General features: G+C 36.4%; 1 long non-coding RNA gene across 1 annotated transcript; it reads left to right on the top strand.

Moving 5' to 3' along the window:
- The first annotated feature begins 6,293 nt into the window (after nt 1–6,293).
- On the top strand, nt 6,294–6,885 carry LOC110675328. The gene is made up of 3 exons (XR_002499375.1): nt 6,294–6,548; nt 6,610–6,675; nt 6,731–6,885. It is a non-coding gene; the product is annotated as an uncharacterized LOC110675328 (long non-coding RNA).
- The last annotated feature ends 8,480 nt before the right edge of the window (nt 6,886–15,365 follow it).

The following is a 15,365-nucleotide window of genomic DNA, read 5'->3' as shown; positions in this document are numbered from 1 at the left end:
AATTTCTTAGTTCAGTTTAAACAATTGAAATATTGTTTTAAATAAAAAACACAGCACAAAGTTTCAGCAAATATTCTTTATGAATTTTCTATTATCTTTTAGATAATGACAGCATGAAAATAAACACCAGTTCCATCAATCGCACTGTTGGATCTTGTGTTACACTGATAGAAAAATCTCGCTTTTCGTACACAGCATCAGCGTGGTGGTTCTGACGGTGACAAGTCTCGCGACAGTTAATGGGTTAAACTGAAAATATAAAACAAAAATAAAACATTTCTTATAATTTTCAATTGAATTTTATAATAATTGGCACAACTGAAGTAATTTTGAAAATTTATAAAAAAAATGTTCTGTATCTCGATACCTCTCTAACTCGATTGTCCCTTCTATATCGAGTTAGGGATTGTTGATTGTATATTGTTCAATCCAAATCGAAGATTATCGAGCACGATTTTTAAATCGTTTGCCTCATTCTGGAAGGCATTCGTCAAAGTTGAAAGGAAATTCTGCAGAAAATCTTATGGTGATATCAAATACATCATTAAATTGCTGTTTTGACCTGTTCTACGTATCTTTAAAACTAAAAATTTTAAAAAAATATTTTAAGCATCCTAGGCTACATGGTCGAACCAAGACCTAAACATTAGCTTCCTTAAAATATAAAATCAATCGGTGTGATTTTGAAGTACTTGGTTTTATATACGGTCAATTTACCCCTTCGACTACATGTACCTTCGACCAAATGTGATCGGACCAAACGACATTCGACCAAGTGTCTTAAAGCCGATTACTCAATGATGAATTGTATTATTCGAAGGCTAAACAATTCTGTGATTGGTAGTGAAAAACAGCAAGACTCACTCCAACGCTACAAGTTGACTTTATTACAATTAAAAACATTCCTAAATTAAACTACCCGATCAGTGGATTACAACAGAGTTGTAACAGATTTTGTTACTCAGTTTGCTATTTTTTTCTTACAAAATATGTTATAATTTTGGCTGGTTAGTAGCTAAAATAACAAAAAATACAATTAACTCTCCCTTACTCTATATCGAAGGGACCATCGAGTTAGGGAGGTATCGAGTTGCAGATCACAAAACCAGTGCAACTGCGATCCAAGGGACCACTGAAAACCACTTTTTACTATGGTTCTCTAACTCTATATAGAGATACGGAGTTTCGAGTTAGGGAGAGTTAACTGTGTAACACACTTTCTTCTACACTAAACAAAATTGAAACCAAATTTGATATAATTCAATCAAAAATATAACTTTTTATGTATTGAATCAAACAAAAATATAATTACTTTTTTACTTTCCATAACTGAATAATAACAATTGTTATTTTCTTTACATGTTTAAAAGCGTCCATTTGTAAGCAATTTTTATCAGATTTTCTATAACAAATTGTGTTATAATTATGTTTTAAATTAAAACAAATTAGAAACAGGCTTTGTTATTATAACTTATTTTGTTTCAATTGTTTCAATTTCCTCCATCAACTCAGAGTGCTTTTAACAAAAATGGAACAAAATTTGTTATTCGTAACAAATCTTGATATAATTGCGATACAATTTTGTTGTAATCCACTGGGCGGGTAAGCTTTGGTTTTGTTCAATCTTCTTCCTCTTCTAGGCATTAACGTCCTCACTGGGACAGAGCCTGCTCTCAGCTTAGTGTTCTTATGAGCACTTCCACAGTTATTGACTGAGAGCTTTCTTTACCAAAGTTGTCATTTTCGCATTCGCATATCGTGTGGCAGGTACGACGACACTTTATGCCCAGCGAAGTTCAAGGAAATTTCCATTACGAAAAGATCCTGGACCGACCGGGAATCGAACCCAGACACCTTCAGCATGGCTTTGCTTTGTAGCTGCGGACTCTAGCCACTCGGCTAAGGAAGGCCTCCGATTTTGTACATGAAAAGCATGATTTGTTTTACCAAGCGCATCAAGAATCATCATTGAACCACTTCATTTTGTACCGCTTTTCCCTATGACCACACTTAACGGACTGCTGTTCACTCGTTTCGCTCTTGTCCGTTAGCACTGAGAGTGTCACTTGTTTGCTTATTGCGAAGAATTAACCGCGACAACAACATCGATGCCGATGACGACGGCAACGACGATGGATGAAGTGTTTTTTGTGCACGCCAAAAACCGAAATGAATAGACTGTGCATGTGAGCGAGCCATCGGCATCACGCAAAGAGGGCCGGTCGTTCATCATTAACGATTGAATGATGAGCAAAAGACGCGAATGAAATGGAGTTGATTGAACAGCAGTGGGATGGGCAGGCCCCACTGTCTAAAAACATTCAATGACTACAAACAACGGTGCGTTGTTTTGGAGATTTATTGGAAGTACAGTTTGGTTCATTGGAGTATTAAAATATGTAAACTCTACAGTTTTGAAACAGGTGGACATTGCACAACTTTGTTTGTTTATTTAGTACATAGGGTGCAGAACTACTTGGGCACTTCCATGATTCACTTTGGCATGGGGGGTTTTTCTAGGCAGAATTGTCTGAAGCTTTGCAATAAGAAACGCATCAATACGAAGCATATGGTTGCCAAAAATGAGCTCTGTAAATTTCGAAAAACCGCCACTGCCGTAGTGAATCAAAAGTGCCAAAAATAGGATCTGGCTCCCTATCAAATATACTTTCAAATGTGTTTAGCTGGATATTCTACTCAGTGTTAGCAGCAATGGATGACGATATTATGTGCTTTAGAAAAAGCGATTTGAAAGCAAGGTGCTCGATTCTACCAATATTGTCAATAAAGTAGATTTTTGCTGAGGATTTCACTTGTAGCTTAACTCTTGTTATAAAGTATGCAATTGAGCCTACTGAAAAAGATATAAAATAAAACATAATTGTTTATGGTACTTCATAGAAATATTAATAGAGGAGCCAATGGCCAAGGTGGGTGGAGGATCCATTTTGGTCGGTTTTGAGTTGAGTATACCAAAAAGTTCTGTTGTTTATAAAGGTTTCAACAGTATCGTTAAATTATGTTTCCATCAAACTGAAAAAATAACATAATTCATAGAATATTGACTAGTTTTTTGGCTCCCATACAATTTGTATGAAATGACAAATTGCTGAACAAAACTTCAAAGTAAATAGTCTCAAAACTAGATTGTGTTAGTTATACTCGTTAGCTGCTTACCCTTAATTATTCTAGTCAAAAAATAGGACCTTAAATATATGACCTGAATATTTACGAGTAAGTAAAATCCATTTCTAACTTGGCTCTGTATCCAAAATCGATACATTTACGATGGGTCTGAATATTTCGGATATTTTGTTATAAAAGCCACGTGAAACCTCACTGTATGATTAATGCGAGGTCTAACCTTGACTTCAGTTGTCTCAATCCACTTGCCACGAGCAAACTATGTCTGTAAGTCAATCGAAGTATTTAAATATTTATACAATTGCCGGGTGGCAGATATATATTGATTTATTACAGCACTTCTTGGAATTGTCTTTATTTATAATTCTTGACTCAATAATATGTAGGGGAAGAGTAAGGTACAGTGGGGGAAGTGTATCAGTGGGGTAAGTGGATCATTCGTCAATATTAAGCATAAATACTTGAATATGTTGAATGTTTTCGCACCATTGCTTTGTTTTAGGTTATATTCTTACGTCCACACTGATACTATTGTAAAACTGGTATTAAACGTACACTAACACAAGCAAACTTGTTAGCTGCAAAAATTAATTATTTTAAAATTGTTTTCCATCATTCAAAAATCCATTGTATCTCTGTCTAAAATAGAAAACTATTGGTTTTTTCGACACATGGTGAGCATTTCAGTTTTAATTGAATGAATCACAATGAAAAATATGTGATTTTTATAAATAAGTACAAATATATTGGACATGGTACACTTACCCCTACTGTTTAATGGGGTGGTGTAAGTGGATCAAGTATTATTATAATTTATTGGCAGACTGCTTACGAGAATTTCCGTAAGCTTTAATAACCGCAAATGTTGTTTTCCTTTATTTTTTTTCTTTCCCAGCCTTAATTTGTCAAATTCGCCATAGAGAATTTGAGTTAATCCACCTGAAAGTTTGTTTAACCTTTCTGGTATAAAAAATATAAAAAAATAATAGTTTCAAAACTTACACGAAACTTTTCGTAGTTCATCTAAGCTGAGTTGTAAAAGAGCGAAATATATTAATTCTCCAATTGAAAGCATGTGATCGTACCTGTCTTGACTATATAGATTATTTTAGACAGATGATACAAACATATTCATAAAGAGAATAAAAAAAAAAATCAGTTTCTTTTTCAAAAATAAATGTAACTAATATTTTAAAACTACGAATGTTTTCCGAAAACATTGTTAGGAATAACCCTACAATACTTCTGTATACCTTTTGTGTATAAATGGATGAATTTTCTCCAAATGATTCTAATTACAATAAGGGTATTCACTTAAAGGCGTAAATTCCCTCGTAAATCGTGTAAAGTTAGTAATTTCAAATATTTCACGTCAATGCCTCAACCGCAAATGAAACATTTCAAATTGTTGAAATTCAATATCCAAGAGCGCCATGGGAATGGTAACAAAACGAATGTCAACAAAACAATTACCTAGGAATTCGTTTTCTTAGGTTTTCACCTTTTTGGCAAATTAGAGGAAATTAATTGATAAGTATTAACATTCGGCACCTTTTTTCTGATTCTAGCGGAGATGCATACGGAGATTTCTTATTAGATTCGGGCTCAATGTGGAGTAATTTGCATAGGGCTGATCGATTTGGAAAGGCTACGTGGAAGCAGATGCAAAAACTGCTACTCTCTGATTCTGCAAGAGATTTATTCTATATTTTATTGTGCTGATTCGTACAATTTCTGTTTTTGGAAGGTACCGGTGAGGTTGCTAGACGAGATCGACAATTTCAACTGCAGGCGAAAAACTCTCTGTCTTTATAAAGACCTGCGACATTTCTTCCTTTCACACAAATGTAGTGCGACAATAGATAAAATTGTAAACCAAAAGCCTTAGTGTTTATGCGGAAACTGTGGAATAGAGATCTAACCGCGCCTTTAGCATACAGAGCAAAGCGTGTCTTCATCACGAAATTGGTGTCAAATCCAGCCATCAATCATTTGAATTCAAGTTTGAAAAAATTGAAGTTTTTAAGTTCGTTGCATATAAACCTTCAATACAATGCGGAACAAAACAGCCCACCAAATTTTAAATAGAATTTCTACTCCGCAATCATTGGTATACATTTCATTCCTGGATGCTCGTTCGGTCACATTCAGAAAATCTCGCAAATCACTTCTATTTTACTTGCAATATTCTAAACGGTTCCAACGCCACCCGTCCAGTACAATTTGATACATTTTATCACCAACCATCAGTGAGATCTTAAACAGAACATTTTATTTACTACTCTAATCACATTTATTCCAATATGATCCAAACTAAACAGCAAACTTAATGAATTTTCAATGCCCCCGGCTAGACAGCTAGACTTAGTACTCAAGTGTCAAAATGGGAATATTTCGTTTGAAATAAGTCATTGCAGTCATTACGCGGTTTTAGTTTTACGCTGTTTTACGCAACTTTAAGTGAATACCCCTAATGTTTTTTTGTTGTTCGAATTAGTGTAAATAATGTAATGTATACATATTTTTCAATATATTTTGATTAAAAAATGATACTTTTCTATTTAAAAGTATTAAAATGTACCTTAACTAGCATTTATAACAAGAACCAGAGTAGTATCATTCTTACTATACATAATAACATCACATTTGTGTAAAGAACAGATTTTTGCTATTGGTGATCCACTTACCCCACCATGGTGGGGCAAGTCGATCATATGGCGCAAATTTTCAAGTCCCTCATACTCAATACATAACAATCAGAAAAATCGAAATATTCGATGATTTGAAGTATATTAGTCCCCCATTTGATATCCACAGAAAAAAGTTTGATTTACATTATTCACGTTAGCTGTACTGCCGTTATACGCATAATTGTCCCATGTTCCAAAATATGCAATCGAGAAAAACGCGTTTAAAGATTTTAACACATTTAGGCCTCATATTGACCAGGTGTGTGGTAAATTGAATTAAAATCTTCACAATAGTATAAAGAATAGCGTGTTTATTAGAGTCAAGAGTTTGTATTATGGGAATAAAGTAAATTTGGCTACGAAATTCAAAGTGGGACTGTTATGCCTAGAAATACGGGGTTTTTGGTGAATTTCTACGCATAACAGTCCCACTGTTGCCGACACTGGCAGCACTGATTATTCAAATACTGATCCTGTTCGCGATACCCCCCAATCGGATTCTGCACACACCAACTAACATCCATCAAAGTATCTCGGGTCATGTAGCGAATGACAGACGTCAATGCGATTAGGTAGGCCGAAGTGTAAAACCACAAGTCATGTGCGAACATACGGTGTGAATTATCCTCTCTATTTCTTTAATTTACTATTATTATTCAATTACCACCTTTGGGATTGTGCACAAGTGCGAAACGAATTTATAATTTCTTCATTGTAAGTTAAACGAGAATTTATTAGCGAAATCGAGCCTACAAAATGAATTAACTTTATATAGGTTAGCGACACCCATAGGTCCGAATAGATCCCTTCAATCGTGATTGCGATATCACTATTCTGAACTGTAAGTTATCAATTAATACTCTGTTACAATTTATTACTATAGAATTATTCTATAGGTATCTGAAGAGCCTCGGAAGACCAGCGTAAGCTAGAAATTGTTGGGTTAGACCGAAACTAAGAAGACCAGATTGTAAGTGGTAGCATTCAGTTTTCTTTAAAATTTTGCGCCTAATAAATCTTTTCCGTAGCTTTAAGAATTCGGCAAACTGAACTACAGTGCGATTCTCTATCGAGGTCCGAAATTCTACCCAACACCCACTGAGAGTAGTATCCAATTATGTGCTAAGCATACTGCTGTGGATGACCGTTCTTACGTATAGATTGTACCGAATGTAGAGGACGTATATCCTCAAGACTATGTTCAGGCACCTAATGAAGGCTCATGTGACATGTGCCAAGCGGAGGGGAAGAGAAAAAAAAAACGATTTTATAGTTTGAGATGGGAAGCAAAGTTTTCTATATGTGTGATAGTGAGAAAATGTATGAGTTAGTGAAAGAAAGAGTGGATTAGTAAGTAAGAGAGTTTATAAGATGTAATTAATTCCTTAATCGACTCTTTCAGCTGCAGGTTTGACAGAAAATCATCTGAGAATTCAAGGTTATTCTGCCGAGTAAATATTTAATTCAAAATTCACGACACAAATCTTCACACGATTTGACATTTTTTTGGACTTTGTTTGCAATACATATCATGATATGTTTGATACATCGCAAATTAAGTTTTAGAACCACCAACATATTTGCAACTTGCACCGAAGAGCCAACTATGCGGAATAACCCAGTATGTGGCCAGGTCATCATATTCTTCTTTTGAATTGACTTTGACTTCTTCTTGACTTCATCAAGTTTGATATGTCGCAAAATAGGTCTCAAGACCCCCAATATAATGGCTACTTCTTCTGGGGAACAGGGTATCCATACCAACCTGGCATGTTATAAAGTCATCCAGGAACCTTTGAATTACCCTTCTTTAGCCTTGATTTGTGAATTTATGAAGTTTGATGTTGCCAGCTAGGTTTCAGAACCGACAGTCTAGGGGCTATTTTCCCCAGGAAACCGGGAAATCAGAACAATCCGACATGTGGTCAAGTCGTTCAAATACATTCGAACCACCTGTAGAACTAATTTGCAAATTCATGAAAATTCATATGTCGCAAGCCAGTTTTCAGATTCGCCAATATAATGGCCACTTCCACCAGTGAACCGGTATTCGGACCAACCCAGCATATGGCCAAGTCTTCCAAAAATGGTCGAACTATTTTTATTTGGACTTGGGATTAATTCAGTACTCCTCGTGATGAATCAAAAATGATGGTGAATTTCTAATCGATGACGGCGGTTCAAAAAAATTTAAAATAAATGTGATTGACCCTGAAAATTCAACTGAAATTCATTGAAAAACCGATGGGAAATAATATTATTAAATTGAAAATGTCAATCAAATTTGACGTCAGACTCGCATGAATGACGAATGCATCCCGATAAACACATAACACGGGTTGTGTTCCACATGGGATGTAAAGCCAACGTAAGTAGATGTTCAAAACGATTTTCACAAACATTAGCTAATTCAAAACTCACAACTGAATATTTTGTTCAAGATTAGCGCAGCGAATTGTATAGTGTGACAGTTATGCGTAGAAATACAGTAGTGGGACAGTTATGCGTGGAAATTCAACAATGGGACAAATTGACTTGGCTTGCTTTTCATTGATTTTCCGAACAAAGTTAATTTTTGGTAAGTGTTTTCTAAAACTATACGTAAAAATAAACTGTTTGATGGCAAAAAGTCAAAATGCACAAAATGTAACATGGGACAATTATGCGTGTAACGGCAGTGTATATAACAATGAAGTTGACTATTAATTTTTCTGTATCCACTTACCCCACGGTACCTTACTAATTTTTGATCTACAAGAACTCTGTGCTAATTTTTGGATTTTCATATACAGTAATCGTCCGCAGCTACAAAGCACAGCCATGCTGAAGGTATCTGGGTTTGATTCCCGGTCGGTCCAGGGTCTTTTCGTAATGGAAATTTACTTGACTGCCACACGATATACGAATGCGAAAATGGCAACTTTGGCATATAAAGCTCTCTGTTAATAACTGTGGAAGTGCTCATAAGAACACTATGCTTCCCAGCTAGGATATAATGCCAAGAAGAAGGAGGAGAAGAAGAAGAAGAAGAATAAAAAGGAAGGTAAAAAAATGGTGCTTTTCCCCTACTGTTTAGGTACGTTTTAAATTAAATGGCTGAGACTGTCATCTAAATTCATTTATGACGTGAACTTATCTTAGGAACACTGTTTTGACTATTATATCCTTAAGGCTAATTGTGTCTCATATTGCACGCATCAATGTAATAAAATAATAACACTGCGGAACACTTTTTCGTTTCAAGCACCATAATATCGATATTTAATTAATTTAGGATTGCTGAATCCATTTCCGTTTTTTTTAAATATCGCAGCACATCTAGTTTTTTCGATATCGGTTTATGAAAATTAAGGATTTCAGCCAACTTGAATGTAAATCTACCAGCTTGTATGGCACTTTATTTACTTAATTTCCACAGATTTCGAACTGAATGTGCTTATTTACAAATTTCATAATTCTTTCAATACTCATTGAGCACTAAGAACTTCTGAGGGTGTAGCTCATCAGAGCGTCCGTTCTCCGTGTTGGGGGCGGCTCAAAACAGCTTCCTTTCTCCATGTAAGGAGCGACTAATCATCGTCCTAGTGCCAGCGTGGGAGTCCAAACAGTGTTGTGCACGATGGTTGTCCAGTGAGACAGGGGGTTGGTGCAGGCCTTGCAAGCAAGCCGTTAAAATCATAAGTACAGGAAGCATACCTTGTAAATACGCACCGGAACAATCGATTAATTGAAAACTCGGATCAAGGAACTGTGAGTCTCTCAATTTCTTGGGAAGCACCCGTATTCTTTCCAAATTATTGGAAGGATCGACGGTAAATACATATAGGGATGGTTATACCATCTAGCAGAGCTACGGAAACAGTCACGAGTTGGGCACAGCTTTTATAGTGATGAGCGAAATGCAGAGGCGCGTGATTGGGTGGTGGCCAATCGACAACAGAATGTGCAAGTTGAGGATCAAAGGAAGAGCAAGAGGAAGAATTAAGACCGATTATAGGGAAGTTCTGCGCTCATCAGCTTACGAACGAAAACGGCCTTAGTCTCATTGATTTCGCGGTCTCCAAGAACATGGTCATACTTAGTATCTACTTCCAGCAAAGTCTCCCGTATCGGTATATCTGGAGATTACCTCAACAAACTGAATAGAAAATCGACCCCGTTTTGATTGATGGAAGGACATTACCGACGTCAGAAGCTATCGCGGCGCAAACATTGATTGGGACCACTATCTTGTGATGGTAACAGTGCGCCAAAGACTTTCCGTTGTGAACAAAATTCGGTACCGACGCCCACCTCGGTACAATCTGGAACGACTAAAGCTATCCGAAGCCGCAACTGATTACGCGCAAAGCCTTGATGCAGCATTGATGGGTGAGGGAGCTGGGTGAGAGCTCACCGAAGCCCCTTTTGAGGACTGCTGGAGTAGTGTCAATGCAGCCATTAACAATGCAGCGGAAGGTGGGTTCGTGAAAGGGAATCGACGTTGGTTTTGAACGAGAACAATGCAGTAAGGGATATTATGCTGCAGTAAGGCAACCGTCAAAATGTGGAACGATACAAACAGAAGCAAGCACAGCAAACCTATCTATTGCGGGATAAAAAGCGCCGCATGAAAGAGTTGAAGTGTGAAGAGAAGGAGCAGTTGTATCGTTCTCAAGAAACGTGTAAGTTCTACAGGAAACTCAATGCATTCCGCAAAAGCTTCGTGCCACGAGCTGAAATGTGTCGGGGTATGGATGGAAGTATCTTGACGGACGAACATGGGGGGTTGCTTTAAAGGTGGAATCAGCACTACGATGAACACCTGAATAGCGTAGAGGATGAAGGCAGGAATGGCTTCATCAGTATGGCGGATGAGAGCGACGTGCCAACTCCCACAACAGGTGAAGTAAATGATGCATCGATTAATACCCAGGATCTGGGATACGGATCAACTACCGGAGGAGTGGAAGAAGGAAGTTATATACCCAATAGACTGATGCAAATTTTGAAGTTTTTGCTCCCCTATGCTTAAACGATGTCAATTATGATGAAAATGATCCTCCAAAAATTTGAAGTGATTGGGAAGAAATTTGGTTGTGCACACGCTATTTGAAGTTTATATGGAAATTACTATGGAGAAGGCACACCTTTTGTGTTCAGTCCTCTAACTGCTCGTAATAATAATCTATGGAAAAGTGAACACACTCTTCTCATGTGAAAACTTCCCAGCTACAACTTTGCCGAAGACCACATTTCGATGGGACGAAAGGATAATTTGTTATTATTGATAACAAAGTCTAAATCATGCTGAGATGATCATTCAATTACTTTCAGAGCAACACTGCTCTTTTGCTGTAGAATATAGTAGCCTGATTACTTTGATGTATTCTTCCCGCCAGGAGCACCATTGTTTCCTGCCAAACAGTTGATGGAGCATGCTACATGCAAACCAACTTTATGATGATGAATAACAATATATCCTGAGGTCCAATCAAAAAGTGGTCTTCAGCAATGTTGTAGCTGGGAGGATTTCACATTAGAAGAATTTGTTCACTTTTCCATAAAATATTATGACGAAGAGATAGAGGGCTGAACACAAAAGATTGACGTTTTCCACACAGTTCGAATGAAACGTGTAAATTTCTGAGACATATAATGCACATAATTGGAGCGTAGAGTATCATGGATATTTACATGATTTGTCATGTAAACTTCAATTACATGTCATGTAATCCAGCAGGATCGTGAGTGGTTACATGACATATAACACATTTTTACATGATTTCATACTTAAATTTACATGACGTTATGTTTACATGACATAAATGAAGTTTACATGACGTGTAATCTTCATTATTTTTAACAGTGCATAGTAATCTCCATATAAACTTCTAATGGCGTGTGCACAGTCAAATTTCTTCTGAATCACTTCAAACTTTGGGAGGATGCTATTTACCATAATCAAAATCGTTTAAGCACAGGGGAGCAAACATTTCAAATTTTGCATCACCCTTTTTGTATATTGGGTATTAGATAGAATATGAGAACTGTCGAGCGATCACCATTCTTAACGCAGACTATAAAGTGCTTTACCAGATCATCTTCCGCCGTCTATCGCCGCTAGCAAGCAATGCACATTGGTCCCAAAGCCATATCTAGGAAGACAAAAACAATTGCGCCTAAACCGTCAATTTTAGATGTATGGTGTCTTCGGCAAAGTTTCTCCATATTTCTCAGACATTTTTTTTTCAGAGATTTGAAATCAGGGTGGCCCACATGGTTTACGAGATCAGCACATCAACTTTTTTGCTGACGCATTTTGGACTACACAATGTTCAACAATGTTTTAAAACAACCGATTTGGAGCAACTTTGCCGAAGAACCCAAATTTCTATCTTTTATGGTTCGCGAGTTATGATTTTTATTAACAAAAAAGTTAGGGTGGTACTGAAAAATCAGTTTTTTCTTGATAACTTTTCATACGATAATTTCTCGCAAAAACTTTGTTCCGAGCACTTTTAGAACTTTTGATTGCGCAACTTTTTGCCGAAGAAACTACTGTTCCATCTCTTATGGTTACAGAGTTATAAGAATTTTTCTTCGAAAAAATGGTTGTTTTCAAATGCCGATATCTCCAAAAGGCGCAAACGGATTTTCAATCTTTTGTCGGCATTAGAAAGATTATCTCTTTCTCTGTTTATGGTGAAAAAACTGTGAGGACGTTTTTTGTTTGAAAAGATTGACAAAATTTTGAAAATAATATGTTTTTTAACCGAAAATTGTCCATAACTTGAAAAATATTCGAGATAGCTCTTTGGTGCCTTCAGCAAAAATGTGCAAAATTGAAAGTTCTGAAGGTGCTTCATACAAAGCATACATAAAAAATCAACCCTTTAAGATATATTCACCATAAACCGAATTTTATATGGTAAAGAAAGCGAAAAAAGAGATATTTGCTGGAACAATCTAAATAACTGTATGTAAAGTCATTTTAAATTGAATACACATGTATTGATATCGATCATAGTAAGCGGAATCTAAGGAGTTGAAAAAAGGAAAATTATTTGCTGAAGCAGTTTTCAAGTGATCAAGGCCCACCTTCTGGTTCGTTACCTTAGACAGATATTTGGGATTTATATCTGGCTCTTGTTCAAGATTCATGCATTCTTCAACAGGCGAATGCTGCCCTGACTTATTCGTTGTGGCAGATTTATTGGATTTGATTGAATTGAATGGGATAAGTTGGATGCCCAGATAAAATAATTGCAGATACTTCTATATTACTATGGGAGGATATCACGGGAAGTAAGGTTTTGGTAATTTGAAGGAATTCTTCAAAGTACACGTTTTGTTATCGTTTAGGGATGATAATATAATAAACGGGACCGGTATTGAACGCATGACCTTCTGCTTAGTAAGCCGAAGCGGTAGCAATTTATAACCAACCACGGCATAGATTAGCTGGACAAACAATATGTCGCGTGAAATAACAAGACTTCGTTTATGGATTAATGTTCCATGGATCACTGTTAAAACAGCTTCAGCAACTAAATTTCCCTAACTCCTTAGATTTCGCTTATTGTGATCGATCTTATTTCATTACATATATATTCAATTTTAAATGACTTTACATACAGTTATTCTGGTTGTTCCAGCAAATATCTCTTTTTTCGCTTTCTTTATGATATAAAATTCGGTTTATGGTGAATATATCTTAAAGCGATAATTTTTCATGAATACTTTGTATGAAGCACTTTCAGAACTTTCAATTATGCACATTTTTGCTGAAGGCACCAAAGAGCTATCTCGAATATTTTTCAAGTTATGGACAATTTTCGGTTAAGAAACATATTATTTTCAAAATTTTGTCAATCTTTTCAAACAAAAGACGTCCTCACAGTTTTTTCACCATAAACAGAGAAAGATATAATCTTTCTAATGCCGATAAAAGATTGAAAATCCGTTTGCGCCTTTCGGAGATATCGGCATTTGAAAACAACCATTTTTTCGAAGAAAATTTTCGATAACTCTGTAACCATAAAAGATAGAACATTAGTTTCTTCGGCAAAAAGTTGCGCAATCAAAAGTTCTAAAAGTGCTCGGAACAAAGTTTTTGCGAGAAATTATCGTATGAAAAGTTATCAAGAAAAAACTGATTTTTCAGTACCACCCTAACTTTTTTGTTAAAAAAAATCATAACTCGCGAACCATAAAAGATAGAAATTTGGGTTCTTCGGCAAAGTTGCTCCAAATCGATTGTTCTAAAACATTGTAGAACATTGTGTAGTCCTAAATGCGTCAGCAAAAAAAGTTTATGTGCTGATCTCGTAAACCGTATGGGCCACCCTAATTTCACATGTCTGAAAAGAATGTCTGAGAAATATGGAGAAACTTTGCCGAAGACACCATATATCTAAAATTTACGGTTTAGGCGCAATCGTTTTTGTCTTCCTAGATATGGCTTTGGGACCAATGTGCAATGGGAAGTTATCAAGTCGGTTTCGTGGACGGGCGATCGACAACAGACCAAATCTCTATGTTGTGGAAGGTACTCCAAAAGTGTCGCGAATATCAACTCCCTACGCACCACCTATTCATTGATTTAAAAGTGGCGACAGCGAAGAGCTCTGGAAAATAATGGACGAGAATGGTTTTCCCGAGAAACTGACAGGATCAACGTCGAGGCAACGATGGATAGTGTACAATCGTACAATGCTGTATGAAGATATCCAGTGCATTATCGGGTTGGGTGACAAAACGCCGAAAGACAAAATGTCGAATGCCAAAACGTTGAATGCCATAACATCGAAAGGACATAACGTCGAAAGGACAAAACGTCGAAAGACAAAATGTCGAAGAGAAAATTCGTCCGAAAGAAAAAAAACATGCTAATGTCTGCAAAAATCGATACAAATGTAACGTAAAATTCAAACACTAAACAATGTTGTTATTGGTAAAGGCAGCAAAACAATTTTTTTGCAGTTACTTATTGTATTAGGCTGGTTTTCATCACGCCAATCTGTCATGAAACGGCCTACTTTCCTGCACTGAATTATGCAGTGCGGTAATAGTCATTGCGCAACTGTAAACAGTTGCGTAATTAATACTAAGCGACGCCTTTTCATTACGTAACTGTTTTGAGTTGCGAAATGAATCATTACATATTAATTTTTAGAAATCGCAGAGCTTTGGTGAATGCATCCCAAATGATTTTAGATACCCTTAAGTGGTCTTTTTCGAAATTGCAATCTTGTACGCAACTCGTTGCAGATCTCGAGTTTCACAGCAGTTTTCGTTGGATAAATGTACGACTCGTGCTGTAAAAATCATCATTCTGCAGCTTGTTGCGTAAACTACTATTTATTTTTTCAATGTTATTTCCGGGATATCGTAATATTTAGAGCAATTCGCCTAATTTTGAACGGCTTAAAACCTCGCCTATTGTTGAACAGTCCGTGTATTCCTTATGGCATGTTCAACAATTAGCGAGCATTTTTTCGTTCAACAATTGGCAAATTACCCTAGCTAGTTCTGGAAAGGATAGTAAAA

This window comes from Aedes aegypti, chromosome 2 (assembly GCF_002204515.2).
Source record: "Aedes aegypti strain LVP_AGWG chromosome 2, AaegL5.0 Primary Assembly, whole genome shotgun sequence".
NCBI classification, from domain to species: domain Eukaryota; kingdom Metazoa; phylum Arthropoda; class Insecta; order Diptera; family Culicidae; genus Aedes; species Aedes aegypti.
Note: the sequence above shows the minus strand (reverse complement) of the source record. Positions and strands in the feature narration are given on the sequence as shown.